The 16,443-nt window shown below is 43.9% G+C and overlaps 1 protein-coding gene across 1 annotated transcript in view; it reads right to left on the bottom strand.

The window, feature by feature from the left end:
* CREBRF (CREB3 regulatory factor) overlaps nucleotides 1–12,667 on the bottom strand; it is a 33,296-nt gene extending 20,629 nt beyond the window's left edge. Inside the window, exon 1 of the mRNA XM_075009991.1 lies at nucleotides 12,587–12,667. The gene's annotated coding sequence lies outside the window, so the exon portion shown is untranslated. The remainder of the gene's footprint in view (nucleotides 1–12,586) is intronic.
* Between the last annotated feature and the right edge of the window lie 3,776 nt (nucleotides 12,668–16,443).

Below are 16,443 nucleotides of genomic sequence, written 5' to 3'. Positions count from 1 at the left end.
AAAAAGTTTCATATAGCTCAAGTTTTACTCTAGGCAAGACAGGTCCTCAGCAAGATAATGCAAATGCTCCCAAAGAAGCCAGCCCTTTTAGGACCTGCACCTCAAACAAGAACTAGTCCTTTCTGAATTAAAACATTTTCTGTCCTCATATTCCTTTTTTGTTTTTGTGTCAATTGACGTTTAAAGTTTCTGGCAGACTGCCTCAAGGCCCCAAGTGTGCAGCTCTTGTCTGTCTCAGTGAACTGAAAACTACACAGAGAGACATCTATAGAACTAACTTGCTCTATGCTGTGAAATCTCATGTTACGTTGCAAAATACATTTGCTTATCAGCTTATTCCAGGAGGAAAACCTTGCACTTCAACTTAACGTATAGAAACTAATTTTGGAGCCTTCGTTTTTATACCTACATCTGGGTGGTGAATGAAAAGGGCAGGGTTAAGGAAATGGATCTCATCTTTCAATACCAATCTTCACATTACAGTCTCTCTTCAATTCTGAATGTTCAATTTATCTTTTGTAAACTTTATGTGTCAGCATTTAAATTATGGCATCTAGAATGTCTGAAGCTGCAAGTCAAAATTATGTCTTTTTACAATCCAGGCAATCCCAGTGCCTTTAATACACAAGGTATAAAGTCCAGGCAGAATTTTGTCCAAACCTTACGTCAGTGGGTTCAGTAATGATTTAACACTTCTCACAAGCCTCTCGGCTTCTAAATCTCCAGCATCTGCAAGTGCTATAAACATTATTAAGGAACATATCAAACTCTCATAAGTTTAGGTATGGTAGTTGTTGGTCTCCAACAAACTTATAGTGCCGTATTTTCAAGTGTTTTGTTCCCCTGCTTGACTAGGCAAAATTTATTCAAATAATCATCCTCTTTCATAGTTCTCGTTTTTTCTTGGTATCAAATCTCATCAGAACACTTCCACAATTGTATTTCAATCATACTTGGATACATGCTAATGTTCATGCTGCATGGGGAACCTCAGGTCTTCCAAACTATTGGGAAACACAAGACCATTAGGTGGCAAAAGACAGTGAGGGACACAAGCCACTTAAAAGATTCTTATTCTACAGTATAAAATATTCTTTTCCATACATAAACTCCCTGGATTTTTCAATATCTTCATGATAAAACACAAGAAATAATCACCCTTATTTAATATTTTCTGGGAATGGTAGATTGCCAATTAATACTCCAATTGGCAATCATGCATTTAACATGGGTTTAAAATCTGAATTGGTTGCAAAAGAAAATGAGTTTGTAGATCTTAAAGGACCCATTTATCCACATAAAACTACTCTACACTTCATTCATTATAAACAGTCTGTGCTTAAGACACACTAGACCAGACTTGAGGGGTAGTACAGATCAGGTTTCAGCATGGAAGATCAGTATACTGACAAAGTTGTATGAGAGAACTTGCCCTTTAAGAGAACCCCATTAATCACTTAAACATTAAAGGATACCGGGCACTGTTAACAAGATACACACTGTCACCTCTAAATCAGGTGATGCCTCAGGTGATTTGTGATCATAAAGTTATAGCCAACCAACTACTGTTCAGTGGAGTTTGTGAAATGAACTATAAACCTAAAACTCCGTTCCTAGAAGATACACTTTCCTGATTATCTTGCTGGTGATCTTAACAAATATGTTAAATGAAATTTAGAGACAACTTTTAAGATTGACCCTGCATGTCAGGATTGTTAAACTGAGGTGGCAGTGCATGGGAGCTTGCATTGCCACTTCCTGGCTACGTCTACACTAGCCCAAATCTTCGAAATAGCCATGCAAATAGCCATTTCAGAGATTACTAATGAGGTGCTGAAATGCATATTCAGAGCCTCATTAGCATGCTGCTGGCCACAGCTCTTTGTAATCGCAGTTTTTCGCTGCTGCATGGCTCTTCCAGATGGGGGTCCTTTTTGAAAGGACCCCGCCAACTTCAAAATCCCCTTATTCCTATCCACTGCTAGGAAAAAGGGGATTTCAAAGTTGGCAGGGTCCTTTCGAAAAGGATCCCTGCGTGGACAAGCCGCGTGGCAGCGAAAAGCTGCAATTTTGAAGAGCTGCAGCCGGCGGCATGCTAATGAGGCACTGAATATGCATTTCAGTGACTCATTAGTAATCTTCCAAATGGCCATTTCGAAGATTTGGGCTAGTGTAGACACGACCCCTGTGGCATATTTTATTCTCCCAAGGTGTAAATTCGTCATCTTTCATCACTATTAAATTCACTTACAAAGAAACCCCAGAGAGAAGGAGAGAAACTTGTGAACAACTGCAAGAGAATCTAGCCGAATGTCTTTACAATATATAGTGCACCTCAACTGGCAAATAGAAATTTTTGTACTTTAGTTATAAGCAAGTTTGCTATTTCATGTTTGTGATTTTAGATTCACATTTTGTATAGTCTGAAAATATCTTTTGAGGATGTCTTGTACAATGCCTATTATCACAGCAGTGAAGCACTTCTTTACAGAGCTGAAGTGCATTACATAAACAGTTACATTTTCACTATCAAGAAGAGTGTTTTGGCTCCTATAAATATGTGAAAGATCAATTTTTAATACCAGGAGGACAAAACATTTTCATGACTTCTCATGTGCAATCAATATTTTATTGATATTAATGTGTGTACATTATTTGGAAGATGAAGAAATATGGCTTGAAAGTTTCTCCAAACCCCTGTTAGTAGGGCTAACTGTACTAGCATAGGTGAAGAATGCCAGATGTCACATTCCCCCAAAATTATGCCCATGGAATTTAAGTACGGCCCATGTACCGTACTTAGCTGTAGCATTAACAATTATCTTTATTATTTTTAAACAATTACGTTTCATAAAATCATAGAACGGAAATGAATCTCAAAAGGTTATCAGCTCTAGCCCCCTGCACTCATGGCAGGACCAAGCACCATCTTTCACCATCCCTGACAGGGTTTGTCTAACTTGCTCTTAAAAATCTCCAGTGATGGAGATTCCATAACCTCCCTATGCAATTTATTCCAGTGGTTAACCACCTTAAACTTCCCTTGCGTAACCTAAGCCTATTGCTTCTTGTCCTATCATCATAGGTCACAGAGAGTAATTTCTTTCCCTCCTCCTTGTAACAACCTTTTATATACTTGATAGCTATCTACCCTCTGTCTTCTCTTTTCCAGACTAAACAAACCCATTTCCTTTTATCATTTTTGTTGCTCTTCTCTGAACTTTTTCCCAATTTGTCCACATCTGTACTGAAGTGTGGTGCCCAGAACTGGGCACAACACTACAGCTCAAACCTAATCAGCATGGAATAGAATGGAAGAATTACTTTTCATGTCCTACTTACAATATTCCTTCTAATGCATTCCAGAATAATGTTGCTTTCTTTTTAAACAGCGTTATGCTGTTGAATCATATTTAGCTTGTGGTCCACTATGACCCCTAGATTCCTTTCTGAAGTACTCCTTCCCAGACAGTTTTCCCTTTTGTGTGTGTGCAACTGACTGTTTCTTCCTGAATACATTGAATTTATCACTATTTAATTTCATTTTAGGTTTGTCTCCTGTCTTTTTGTGTCACTTCTTTCCACTTCCTGGGTTTATTTCACTTTGTTTTCTATTATGAACAACATACCTTTGCATCCTTGTTTTAAATGTGGTTTTCCCACCCCTGCTTTCTCTCCCTATTGTAAATTCTATTCCATACTGCATCCTTTGTATTTTATGTTGCATTCCTATTTCTCTACCCAATCCCCTCAAGATCAGTTTTTTTCTCTTTTGAGGCATGGGTAAGACATTCCCTCCCCCAACAACAGATGATCATGACAGTCCCACCTTGCCTTAACATCCACGACCCTATAAACACATGTTGAAACTTCCCCCTGCCAAACCTGTATATTTATACTTGCACCCTAACCAGAGGCACATTTCCCTCACCTTGTCCAACACTAGGCTCCTGATAGAATAGCAGCACTGCCCCCTGAGCCACTGGGCCTTTTGACAGTTCCTCCCATCCTGAAAAGCAAGCAACTGCTCAAGGTACTACATCCCAGCTCTCCTCCAATTTTCTGAAAATGTTACCCCCTCCTCAACTGCTTTGCTATCCAATTATTTCATTCTTCATTTTAAACTAGTAGGCCTTAGGATCACATGGCTTCCAGGCTTGTTTCTGTCAGAAGTAACCAGCAGCTCCAGTTGCTCTGTGCCCTCTCTGCCCAGCAAGATTGCTCTTCTGTATCCAAATTTCTAATCTGCAGTAAACCGGCAATTTAACAGGCTAGTGGGGGGAAGGGATGTCCATTAATGCTGAAAGTCCATTATAGCCAAATAGTTTTACTGTATGATGATGCACTGACCTTCCCAGCCCATCAATCACACCTATCCTCTGCCCACCCCCCCTTCCCTTCCCACCTCTTGCCCCATTCTTTCCCTCACACCTCCATCTCCCTCTCTCAACTATCAGGAGAGGAGCTGAATGCCAGCCTGGCTCCTACCGCCTCCTGCAGTTCTCAGTGCTGTGGCTCCTGCAGCCCCTGGCTCTGAGCCACCGCGCAAAGGTAGAGTATGGCCATCCCCCGCCTGCCAGGGGGAGGCAGCCTCCGATACCATGACCGCTGCTCAGTGCCACTGCAGGCAGTGGCGGCCGGGGCTGACATGCGCCACACACATGGGGCTGGGGAAGGAGAGCTCCTGTGTCCCACTGCAGCCCCTCTCAGCCCCAGCCTCTGCATTGGCCCCTCCAGCCCTGGAGGCCCCAGCTGCTCTGGCAGCTCCTCCAGCCCTAGAAGTGGCCCTGGAGAGTCTCCGGCTCTTATCTGGGGGGGAAGAGGGGAAGCTGGCAGACAGCGCCCGTTACTTCCAAAGTCCATTTTATCAGGGTCTGTTAAATCGAGGGTTTACTGTACTACATATTTCAGAGAGTTTGTTTGATTAAGAGCGCCTCCTAATTAGGACCATTACATTGAGTATACAGCTTAAAGCAAGGCGAGAGTTTGGATGTGCAAGGAAAATGGGATATGCCTGGAATGGGATTGCAGCTAAAAAAACCAAACATAAAAGAGAGAGAAATTTGGAGAAGTGATCTGTTTTGGCACACTTAAACCAATGCTTCAGGTTTGAAAACTAGAAGAAAAAGTTATTGGAAACCAAATGGACTATAGGCCTTCCTTTTTTGTTAAAACATAGTGAATAATAAGAGTTTACAGGGATGAAGTAAAAGTAAATTTAATGGAATTCCCATTTAAAATGTACTAAAATAAAATCATATGCAAAATATTTAACAAGCCCTTTAAGAAACCTGAAATAAAAGTTGTCCTCAAAAAGCTAGTGTTTTTGAAAAATACAACTTAAATAAAGCATCTACATTTCCTCCCAGCCCCTCAAAACTTAATTGCAAGAAGGACTTGATCAATGCTGAGTAAATGTGCTAGAAGCAACACATTTCAAACAGTAGCCCAAGGTAAGCATCATTATTCACCTTCTAAAAGGACAGTGAATTTGAACTGCGGGGAAGTTAAGCAGCTTGCTCAAGGTCACTGTAAGTCAGTGGAAAAAACCGGGCACAGTACACAGAGATCTTGATTCATATCCCTAGTCCTAGAATGACCCTACTTTCATCTTTAAATTCTAGTATGAGCAGCATTTGTCTCTTCTGAACACCTGCTGCATGGACATCTTATTCAAAAAAACATCACTAGACCAAGTGGAAAAATCACAGCACATTAAGGAGATTGTAGCATCCAATGAAACAGGGAAGCAGTGTTTTGTGTTTCATCTGTACTCAAGTCCTAGAGGTTACACTATTTTCAGGCAAGTTATTAACAGCTTTCAATTAATTTTAAGGTCTTTTAATACTTTCAGGAATCAGTTTTAACTGTGAAAGGATTTAATTATATGGATTTTACCAAACTACTGTAAAACTAGAAAAGAATTACTTTCACAAGACGTAATAATGAAACTGGTTTCCTCTACCTTTTTTTTAAAATAGGAATTCACTGTTAGAAACAGAATAATAAGAAAATGAAAACAAAACTAGGCAATTATATAAGTTATCTTTTGGAAGGCGTGTCCTAGCATAAGCAATGTTATAGACACATAGAATATGAACTCATTGTTTTAGGGTGACCGTATCTCCCTGTCCCAAATATGGGACAAGGATATATGGGGGGAGGGGCGGCTCCTCCTGGCGGCACCAAGCCCTGGGGAAGCAGTAGCTGAGGGTGCTTCTGGCCCTGGGGAAGTGACAGCCCTTGGTGTTCCTGGCCCCACTGCCAGCCCCCAAGGGCCTAAATACGGGACAATTAGTCCCTTTCAAAAAATAAGTCAGGATGCTTTTTTGGCATCCCAAATACGGTACCGTCCCACCCATATGGGATAGACGGTCACCCTAAATTGTTTCCACCCTTCTGCCGGTAGAGCGTACAGAGCGTAGAGCAAAGTCCTTGAGGAGGACGCAAGGGGCACAAAGAAAGGAGAAATCCTTAATACTCAGACAACCCCAGTGTTAAGGGAAATGTAAATCTATTCTAAGTCCTTGTATCATGGAGTTATATTTATGGAAACAGTAAAAGTTTTGACATTAACTTGTGTCTCAACACAAAATGCTTAGAACTGACATATTTGATAGCCAAGAAGTGTGCAAGTAAAATCAATTTATCCATTGCCAAACGACTAATAAATATATAAATAAATTTGCCACCCCATCCAAAATCCTGTGGGAAATGTAAGTGAACAAAATCAGAAGTGTTTATGTTTTTATTAAAATGAGATATGTCCCAGACTGCACTTCAAAGGCTAAGGCAATGCATTCAATTAATCATCCCCTAACACCTACAGGTTAGGTGGATTTTTCTATATATTGATTATTCCCTATCAGAAAATTAGTAAAACATCAGAATTATAAACACCCTGGGAATGACAGCTGTTCCTAACGCTGAAGTGTTTGGCATGCTGCATACGTTATTGTTACTCTTTCAGAAGATTACACCTGAACATTAAATTAATACAGCCATGAAACTTTACAGCTTCCTTATCTTATTAAATCTCTTTACATTCCCCCCCCCCTTTTTTTTTAGTAGTTTACTTTTAACACAGTGCTATACATTCTTTGTATTTTTTCCCTCTATGCTGCCTGATTACATACTTCCAGTTCCAAATGAGATGTGAATGACTGGTCAGTTTGTACCTCTGGTGTTCATAACTCTGAGGTTCTACTGTTCCTCAGATAAATACCTCTTGTAGGGCTTTCAAGGCTTAAGCTTCAAGGAAGCCCTCTGATACAGATAAATACATTTTTTTTTTTTTAGAATACAGTTCCAATGAAACCACGCTAGCACATGACCGGTTTTGTTCTTATTGAAACTCAGACGACGTACGTAAACTGTTGTCTATAGCGTGATTCAAACCCGGGATGTCTTCATCATAGTCAAGGACGATACCATATCTCCACAGGTTCACAGCATCAGTTGTGGGAAAGGAGTATATATAGATCAGTTGAATTGATCGCTTTCCCCAGATAACTGGACCAACAACTGTTGGCCATGTGTGCTACATTCACAAGCAAGTGAACTGTAAGCACGTCCCAATACAGTTCACTCGCTTGTGAACGTAGCACACATGGCCAACAGTTGTTGGTCCAATTATCCGGGGAAAGCAGTCAATTCAACTGATCTACATACTTTTTTTCCCCATTATGTAGCTGGGAAGACTGGGATGCAGTGTCAAGTGGCATGGTGTATTAGAGATGGCCTCCTCAGACCACTCAATAATGCACTTATCAAAACACAGAACAATCTCCTTTAGGTTAACTAGTGTTTGTATAGCACTCAGAAAGTGCTGAAAATTATAATTCATTTTTCACTCTGGGAGCTACACCATCAAACAATGATATTTACCAGCCATGTGATCATTATCCACGTTCCTTCAACATCAACCATACTAGGTATACCCCTCACTTAAAATATCTCAGCGCTAAGGACAGAAACTGTTATCTAGGCCCCTCACAAGGAACATGCACCAGATGCCCCCAAAAAACTCCTGTATACACACTCCAAAAAATGTGTAAATGCAAAATTAAGCAACACCCCAAGGGATACTTCAGCTGTGCTTAGAAGCAAGATGTCTGACACACACAGCCTAGATATCAACACACCTTTTTATTACTCTGTTTTGATTCAAGTCTCTTACAGCATGAAAGACCATGGCTCAAGTCTGAGCACACTTAAACTGGTCTTGCAACAGTATGACGTCAAGGAGTTACTCCTGATTTACACTGTGAACAAATCAGGCCCACTGCTCTCAATCCTGAAATTAATATTTCAGTGTATACCGTTAAATACTTCAAGTATCGAACTCTGTAGTGGAGTTTTAAAGAAGTGAAACATTTGTTTTAATTGGTTAGTTCAGAATAAAAGCTAAATGAATTCTAGTCATAATATCAAAATACTAATTATTGGTCAACTGCCAAAAAAAAATCCTCTTAAAAAAAGCGTGCCTCACCTAGTCACACACTTCAATTGCCTTAAGGAACTGTCAAATCACAGGGATAAAAATCAGGGCATGCCTCAGAATTCAAAGGGGTGAATAAATTCAGGAGTTCACCAAAAAAAGACCCTTATCATACAAAGAGCTCCTTTCAAGCAGATGCCATTGGAAAGCCCCACTGAAGTAGAGGAGGGTTGTTGTAGGTGCAGAAGTCTACATATTTGGAGACTCACTGATTTGAAAGAGCCTCTGAACCAGGGACCATCAACACAAAACTTCTTAAAGGAATGAGCTCATAGAACGTTAACATTTTCCCTTTTTTATAATGAAAGAACAGGAGGATGACTGGAAATCTCAGAATCAGAATTAAGATAAATATACTAATTTTCTCTGAAAGGGAGCCTGTATAGTTAGACCGCTTGAATCTTCACTACATTGCACTCATTGCATCTGACAAAAATCAGGTCTTTGCCCACAAAAGCTTATGCTCCAAAATATCTGTTAGTCTGTGAAGTGCCACAGGACTTCTCATTGTTAATTCAGATTAATGCTGGATTAAACTTCACATTTTCAGAATAATTAGTGAACTGTTTAAATTTTCTGACTTTTTGATCAAACCTTTTTTTTAAGAGCATCAGTAAGGTATAATTGTGCTTTTTATAAAAACAAACAAACCAACCAGAAATGAAAAGACTAAAGGGTAGCACCATACCAAATTCATGGTCATGAAAAACGTGTGCTGGACCATGGAACCTGGTCTGTGTGTTTTTGCCCTATACTGTACAGATTTCACAGGGAACAACAGCGTTTCCCATATTTGTGGTCCTGAGCCAAAGGGGAGTTTCAAGGTTACTATAGGGGGGCAGGGACAAAGGTCACAGTATTGGCACCCCTTCTTCTGGCTGCCTGACTCTAAATGCAGTGCTTCACCAGCAGCAGTGCAGAAGTATGGCAATACATATACTATGCTACACTTACTTGTGCACTGCTGCATCCAAAGAGGGGCCCCTGGAGTGTGAAGGAGGCTGAGAGCTCAGCTTTGCAGGCAGCCAAAAGGAAACATGACAATGCCATACCACGCCATCCTTACTTCTGCAGTGGCTCTGCCATCAGAGCTAGATTCCTGGCCAGCAGCTGCCATTGTCCAGATAACCAGGTCTGAAGGCAGCACCGCATCCCAGCAACAATGCAGAAAGTAAGGGTTGCAGTATTGCAAACCTCCTCCCAAATAATCTTGCACCACTCACCCCACACCTCAGCTCCTTTTTTTGGGTCAATATCCTTACACTTATTACACTGAGAAACTTCCCACTTAAGTAGCTGAAACCATAAAAGTTACTATTTTTAAAATCCTATGACTGTGAAATTGACCAAAACAGTCCTACTCCTAGGGAAAGAAGGGAGGGTTTAAGAATGAACAGAGAACATAACTTCAAAGAACAAGTTCTAGAGAAACTGTCTCTTTAACAATAAATGGTGTTTTACTCTCAGTTCCTGAAACACACACACACTTTTAGGCTATGTCCCAAATATGGGACAGGGAGATATGGGGTGGGGGAAGGAGAGGCTCCTCCCAGCTGCACCAAGCCCCAGGCAGCCAGGAAGGAGGCAGCAGCTGCGGATGCTCCCCAGGAAAGCAGCAGCCACCAGTGCTCCCCGAGAGCCCTGGGGAAACAGCAGGGATGCAGCAGCTGCCCACACTCCACCTACTTCCCTGAGGCTTGGGGAAGTGACTCGTGCCAGTTTGCATACCTGCTGGAGGAAAAGATCAGTGGGGGGGGGGGGGAGTGGCCCAAATACAGGACAATGAATCCCTTTTAAAAATAAGTAGGGATGCCTTATAGGTGTCCCAAATATGGGACCATCTCGCCTAATACGGGATGGATGGTCACCCTAGTCCAGACTGCAGATCTTTAGGAACAGATCTGGCAGTGGGAGCATTCTGTCGACATCCTTGTACACATCTGCTATGTCTACATTACAGCAATCTATTGACAGCAGTTTCTGTCAGAAAATATCGTCCAACAAATCTTCTGGACAGATTGTGGCCACACATGAAAGTGGATTGCTCTGTCGATCCACTCTGTCAACAGAGAGTGGCCAATCTGCCCAGCCCTCTCTCAACAGAACCGCTAACCAGAAGCATAGCGGACAGGGCTGCCTGGTGACCCAGAAAAGCCATGTCTGTTGATGAAAGGCTTCCCGGAGCATCCACATGGCTTTTTTTGCCAAGATTCTGTCTCAAAAGGCATTCTGCCTCATGGGGGAGAAGCAAAAGCCTGTGGACAAAAATGCCATCTTCTGTCAATAAATTTTTAGTGTGGATGCTCTTCAAGTTTTTTCAACAAAACTAGGGGTTTCGACAAAGGTCTCTAGTGTAGACGTAACCCTTATTCCATGAGGAAGAAGCGATGTCTCCACAGAGGGCTTTTTCCCCCCTTCACATTTGGCCCCATGTGGATGGGCCAAATGCCGGAAAAACCTCTCCTGACAATTTGTGTATCTTTGGCTGACAGTGCTCAGCAATCTAGACACAGCTTCAGTGATGAGAAGTCCTGCCGAGACACTGTGTCAGTCTGGCAGCCTTGGGTCAGGTGGCAATGAGGGAAGCTGGTCTGGGAACATGCGGGGTAGTTCACACCAGCAAAGAGGGTGTTCCACTAGTTTGGAAACTAAGTCCCTCAGGCCTTGCCTCCTCTGCTCTGACGGGAGCTTCCCACCGCCAGCCTCCGGTGCCTGGGCCTCGCCCCCTCCTCCTGACCCACTAACACACCTCCCAGCCAACATGGCCGCCCCACCAACCAGCACCGAGTGCAGCCTAAGCTTCGACACAGCCCTCCCCACCCCCTCCCCAACCCGATTGGCCAAAGGAGCTCCATATCTCACACTCATTGGTCCGAACGGCCGCCACTCACCCGCCCAGCGGCTCTTTCAAGCTAGTGTGAGGCAACATGTAAACAAATCACTTTCAGAGGCTCCTCCGGCTGTGCTCTGCCCCCACATCCCAAGGAAAGGAATCGGGGAGAGCTACTTCGCTTCGTCTCGCCCACCCCACCGTCCAGTTCGGGCACCGACCGCTGGGGTGCCCACAGCTACTCTTCTCTCCCGGCGGAGGACGATAGGGGCAGGAGGCTCCTAGACCGCTAGACTCGCCCCACAAATCCCCCTCCAGAGGGGGAAACGAGGACGGATCCCCATTATAGGCTTGTGACAAGCCTGGAAACCAGCTGTGACTGCTCCATGAGCCCAGTAATCCCCCGCTCCACAAGTCCAAACTTGTTACGCGGAGTTCCAGGGCTTCCCTCACCTATTTCCCACTCCCCTCACCCGCTCAGCCTATCCCGTATATACTGAAGACTAGTCAACCGCTTCACCCATTCCTCCAGAACCCACGAAGTCCCCGCAGCGAACGTGCAATAATCCCTATGACAGTCACAGCACAGACCTTCCCCCCCTCCACCACCCCGACCGACGGAATGTGGAATGGAAGCTGACATGTGCCCACGCCTGCCTCTCCTACTGCTTTCTTTAGTCTCTTCCGATTCCTTATGCTGCTCATTTGCAGCCCTTTATTTCAAAACACACCACAGGCACAAGAAAGTACACCAGTGCTATCACCCTGCCAACGGGCCACAAACCTCCGAAGCAGAGAAATTCAGATATCTGCCTAGCACGAGACCGTCCCTACCCTACTACCAGCAACCGCCCGGACACGAGCACGGGGAAGCGTCTGCTGCTCTCCACGCCCCTACCGTGTGGTACCTCCCTCATCCCACACGCCTCTCCATATCCAGGAGAAGGAATCCGAGGCAGACACACCCCTTGTGGTTGTCCTGGCCTCAGAACTCCATCCCTTCTTGGGTGTATGGGGAACGCTCCTGACTTACTCGGGATGCAGTTCCTTTACCCTCTGCTAGCATAAAGGAACAATAATTGCAGCTCCCCCCCGGTCCCAGCAAGGACCACACCAACCTCCCCACCACTGACTGCAGCCCTTGTCCTGCCATGGGTAACTAGTGCAACCACCTCTCCAGCCTCCACCCTGCCAGGAGCAGCTGCCGCCACCCCACAGCCCTTCCCTGCCCGAGGGTGCAGCAGCATTCCCCTCACCTGGCGGCCCCCCGTCCCAGCGGGGGAGAGGGGTGTGTCAGTAGAGAACGCCTCCCGTCCCACTCCGGCCCCGACCCTCCATGCTGCTTTGGGGTTTGTTTTGTTTATGTCTCTTCCTGACGGGTTCCCGGAAATCGCGTGACTCGCCCCCATCACGTGGGAAGGAGGGGGGGTGTCCGAGAGCAGGCCAATCACAGGGAGCAATGCACAGGACCAATCAGAAGCTCCATAGCAGGGCCTCCTGTCATGTGACAGGGGCAAGTTGGGGTGGAGCTAGCGTGCGCTTGGCGGTGATTGGCTCTTCTTGCTCATAACTCTGCCAAGGGCGGCGAAATTTACTGACCGTCCTGGTTGCCTATAGGACTCTCGTGCGGCTCCAGAGCTGGGGTTCGGGGGTCTCAGAGCTCTAGCCCCCTGGGCTGTGTCTGCCATGGCTCAGGGCTTCAGCATGGCCCCTGCTGAGACCCTGAGCCCCCGTAGGCACAACCGCAAGGCTAGTGTCATGCGTCCCCTGTCCCTGCTGAGCACACCCCTTTAGCTTCCCCATCCCCCTGCAGGGCAGAGGCACTGAGCTTTACCCCTTTTCCGTCCCCGTCTGGTAGGTGAAGAAGCGGGAGGCTCCACAAGCTGCAATTTATCTGTGGAAGTGACAAGTATCAGGGGGTAGCCGAGTTAGTCTGAATCTTCAAAATCAAAGTCCTGTGGCACCTTCTAGACTAATTTTTGGAGCATAAGCTTTTGTGGACAAAATATCTGTTACTCTATAAGGTGCCACAGGACTTCTCGTTGTCTGTGAAAGTGCTGACTCCAGCTTATGAGCTACTGTTGGGCCACGCCTGACATATATGCTGTGTAGGGTAGCAGGTGGTCCGAAGGCAGTTTACCCACAGAAGGGATAGCAGACTCTCCCAGGGAGTTACAGGAGTGGGGTCACCCCATACAAAGAACCAGTGCTTTTTTTGTGCTGGTACAAAGTACTGGCATCTTGGCAACCCCAGCCATAGGATCCCCAGATGGATGGTAGGGGGAACCCCAGCAGCCCTGCAGCAGCCAGCAGGCTGCAGTGCAGAGCCCCACCAACAGCCCCAGCCACAGGACCCTGGAGAGATGCGGGTGGGGAGCTAGCTGAGAACCAGCTCCTTTCTTTTACAAAAAAAAGCATTGCTCAGAATTATGGGGCTTCAAAGAATTACTAGTGGGGATTCATTTTATGTATTTTAAAATCAGACTCAAGGGTCATGTTTCTGTTGCTCTGCTGAACATTGGTCCTCTCTTTATCCGTTTCTATATGGCAGCAGTTCCCACATTTTTGAGAATTGTCCCCTTTATCCCTGGCAGGCAAGGTTGAGATGGGTCTGAGCCAGTGAACAGGACAGGTATGGAGCTTTGCCTGCTAAATACATGGTCAAGTGTGGCTTTGTTCCTGGCCTCATCACCAGGCCTGGAACAGTGCTGCAGCCAACACTGAGGACAGCACAGGGATATAGCTAAGGGCAAGATGAGAGCAGCATGGACAGAGAAGTGTGCTCTTCTTATCTTGTGGGGGGCTAACCTAGGTCTCATTGTATGTTCCTCAGTGCCTCCATGGGCACACCTTACAATTTAGGGACCTCTAATGTATGGTGTAAACTCTCAATTAAAAATACTTCAGCATTTGAGCCATATTTGGTATTGAAATCTCTCCTGTGGCTGCTGCAGCCTATACCCAAAGGCTCTGAAGCTAGTACGCAGCGTCATGCTCTGTCACTTAATCGTTTTTCCTGGCATCCTCCCACTTAAATCCACATGGGCATTAAACAAACAAATAAAACCCAGTCCTCAGGAGTTTTTCATTCATTCTCTCTTTCTAACTTGGAGAATGAAGTTTTTGGCTTAAAATAGTTAGGTCTCCCCATAAATTGTAAATAAAAAGACACCTACTCAGCTACGGACAAAATTATACACTTATATTCTATTTCTGCTCCTAAGTGCCGACTGCTCAAACTGGTCTTTTCCTCTTGGCTAGATGCAAGTGGATGCCTGTATTGCATACTGATGAATTTTATTCTATTGGCTGTAGGTTTAGGTCTATTAAGCAGATAAGGCATAAAGAATAGTCAGCTTCAAAAAGCTTTCCTGTCTTACTAATGACTCCATAGATTAAAACAAATTGTAAAAAAAAAAAAATTCTTTCTGCTTTTTACACAGCTGTTTATTTTTGTGCTTCACACAGGCCAACACAATCATTAGTATTTATTTAACACTCTCCAAGAATGTGCCAGTTGACTCACAGTGTAAACATGAAGATACAATCCCTCTCATGAAAGTCTCAGTCCTGCAATGTGCAGGGTATGAGTGCAGCAGTCCACATACACACTCACTACTTGTTGGTTCAGGACCTGATATCAGATGGAAGGGTAATAAAACAATAATAAGGGAGGATGGACTGAGTTAACATCAATAAAATGTTATCAGCATGGCTTATGCATAGCCTGAAGGAGCAAGCTGTTATTGTTTAAGGATAAGTACATATCTTTTTCCTCATCACACATCAAGAAAAGTTAGTGGTTGGGCAGACCAGTTCTGAAGGGAATTCCATGCATAACAGACAGTGTGGACAAAAACATATAGAAGGTAGCAGACAAAAGTCATCATCTGTAGAGATGACTACATGCACACCTGTATTCACACCCTACACTTCACTGCAATAATCTTTATACATAACATGCTTTGTGAGGTACTGTTAGAAAACTAAAATCTTGCTGGTTAATAGTATCATGGTGGGATTAATGTAACAACATTGCAGGAAAATTTATGAACAAATAGTGAAATCATGACAAAAGCACATTTTCCAGAAGAGTCTGGCATGGGGGTAAAACCTGTTTCTCAAAGAGAAAAGATAGTTAAAACTTATCACCAGGTGTCGCCAAAGCCAATGGGCAGCCACCTACCAAAAGGACCATTTTTGAGAAAGGCCATGGGTCAGGAAAAAACAGATCTGCAGCTTAGCAAAAAGCAGTACTGACATGATTTCAGCACCAATCTGTCTCCATCTTCACATAAAATGGAATTTTATCTAGAGGACATGCTCCAGAAAAGGCAAATTTCAAAGGGTGACAATTGTAAAAGTGAGGGGCAAAACCATTCCCAGGTTTCACCCTCTCTCTTTTCCATATAAGATGACACAAGAAAGCTTATGAACCTTGGGAGCAAATTGTGATCTGAAATTTGGCCAGTCCTGTTGTTGGGAGCTTATGTAAGAATTTCACTTTGAATGAAGTTTCATTTGCTAAGTTTAAGAAACTTTTGATCTTTACTTCTCTTGTAATCACTTCTGATTTTATTGCCTTTTACTTGTGCTCACTTAAAATCTCTTTATAATCTAACTTTTAATTCTTTAATTGAAACACATCCAACATTGTCTTTAAAACTGAATCACACAGGCAATTCCATATATGTTAACACGTTGTACACTGATCCCCCTACAGAGGGGCAATGGGCATAATATATCTGAATCATCAAGGAGGGAGCTGGACAATGCACACATTTTTAGGTGAAAAATCTAAGACTAGGAGGATATTGAGTTCACTCAGCCAGTAATAACTAAGGCTGCTGAAAACCAGAATGTAGCTGGTAGTTGCTAATAGGCAACTGGGCCCAGTTTCTAGTCCAGGGCTGTGGCTACACACAGACACTCAGAATGTAACGATGTGTTATGAGGAGCCACAGCAAAGGAAAGCACTTTGAGGCATCCCCTTATTGCTGAGAAGGGATGTGACAACCTGTCACTGGTCAGGCTTGAACAGCACAGCATGGGGAAAGGAGGAGAGAGAAAGAGAGGCAGACAAATAGGACAAAAGTCATCTATAGAGATGGAT

The sequence above is a fragment of the Carettochelys insculpta genome, chromosome 15, assembly GCF_033958435.1.
Source record: "Carettochelys insculpta isolate YL-2023 chromosome 15, ASM3395843v1, whole genome shotgun sequence".
In the NCBI taxonomy this organism is placed as follows: Eukaryota; Metazoa; Chordata; order Testudines; family Carettochelyidae; genus Carettochelys; species Carettochelys insculpta.
Note: the sequence above shows the minus strand (reverse complement) of the source record. Positions and strands in the feature narration are given on the sequence as shown.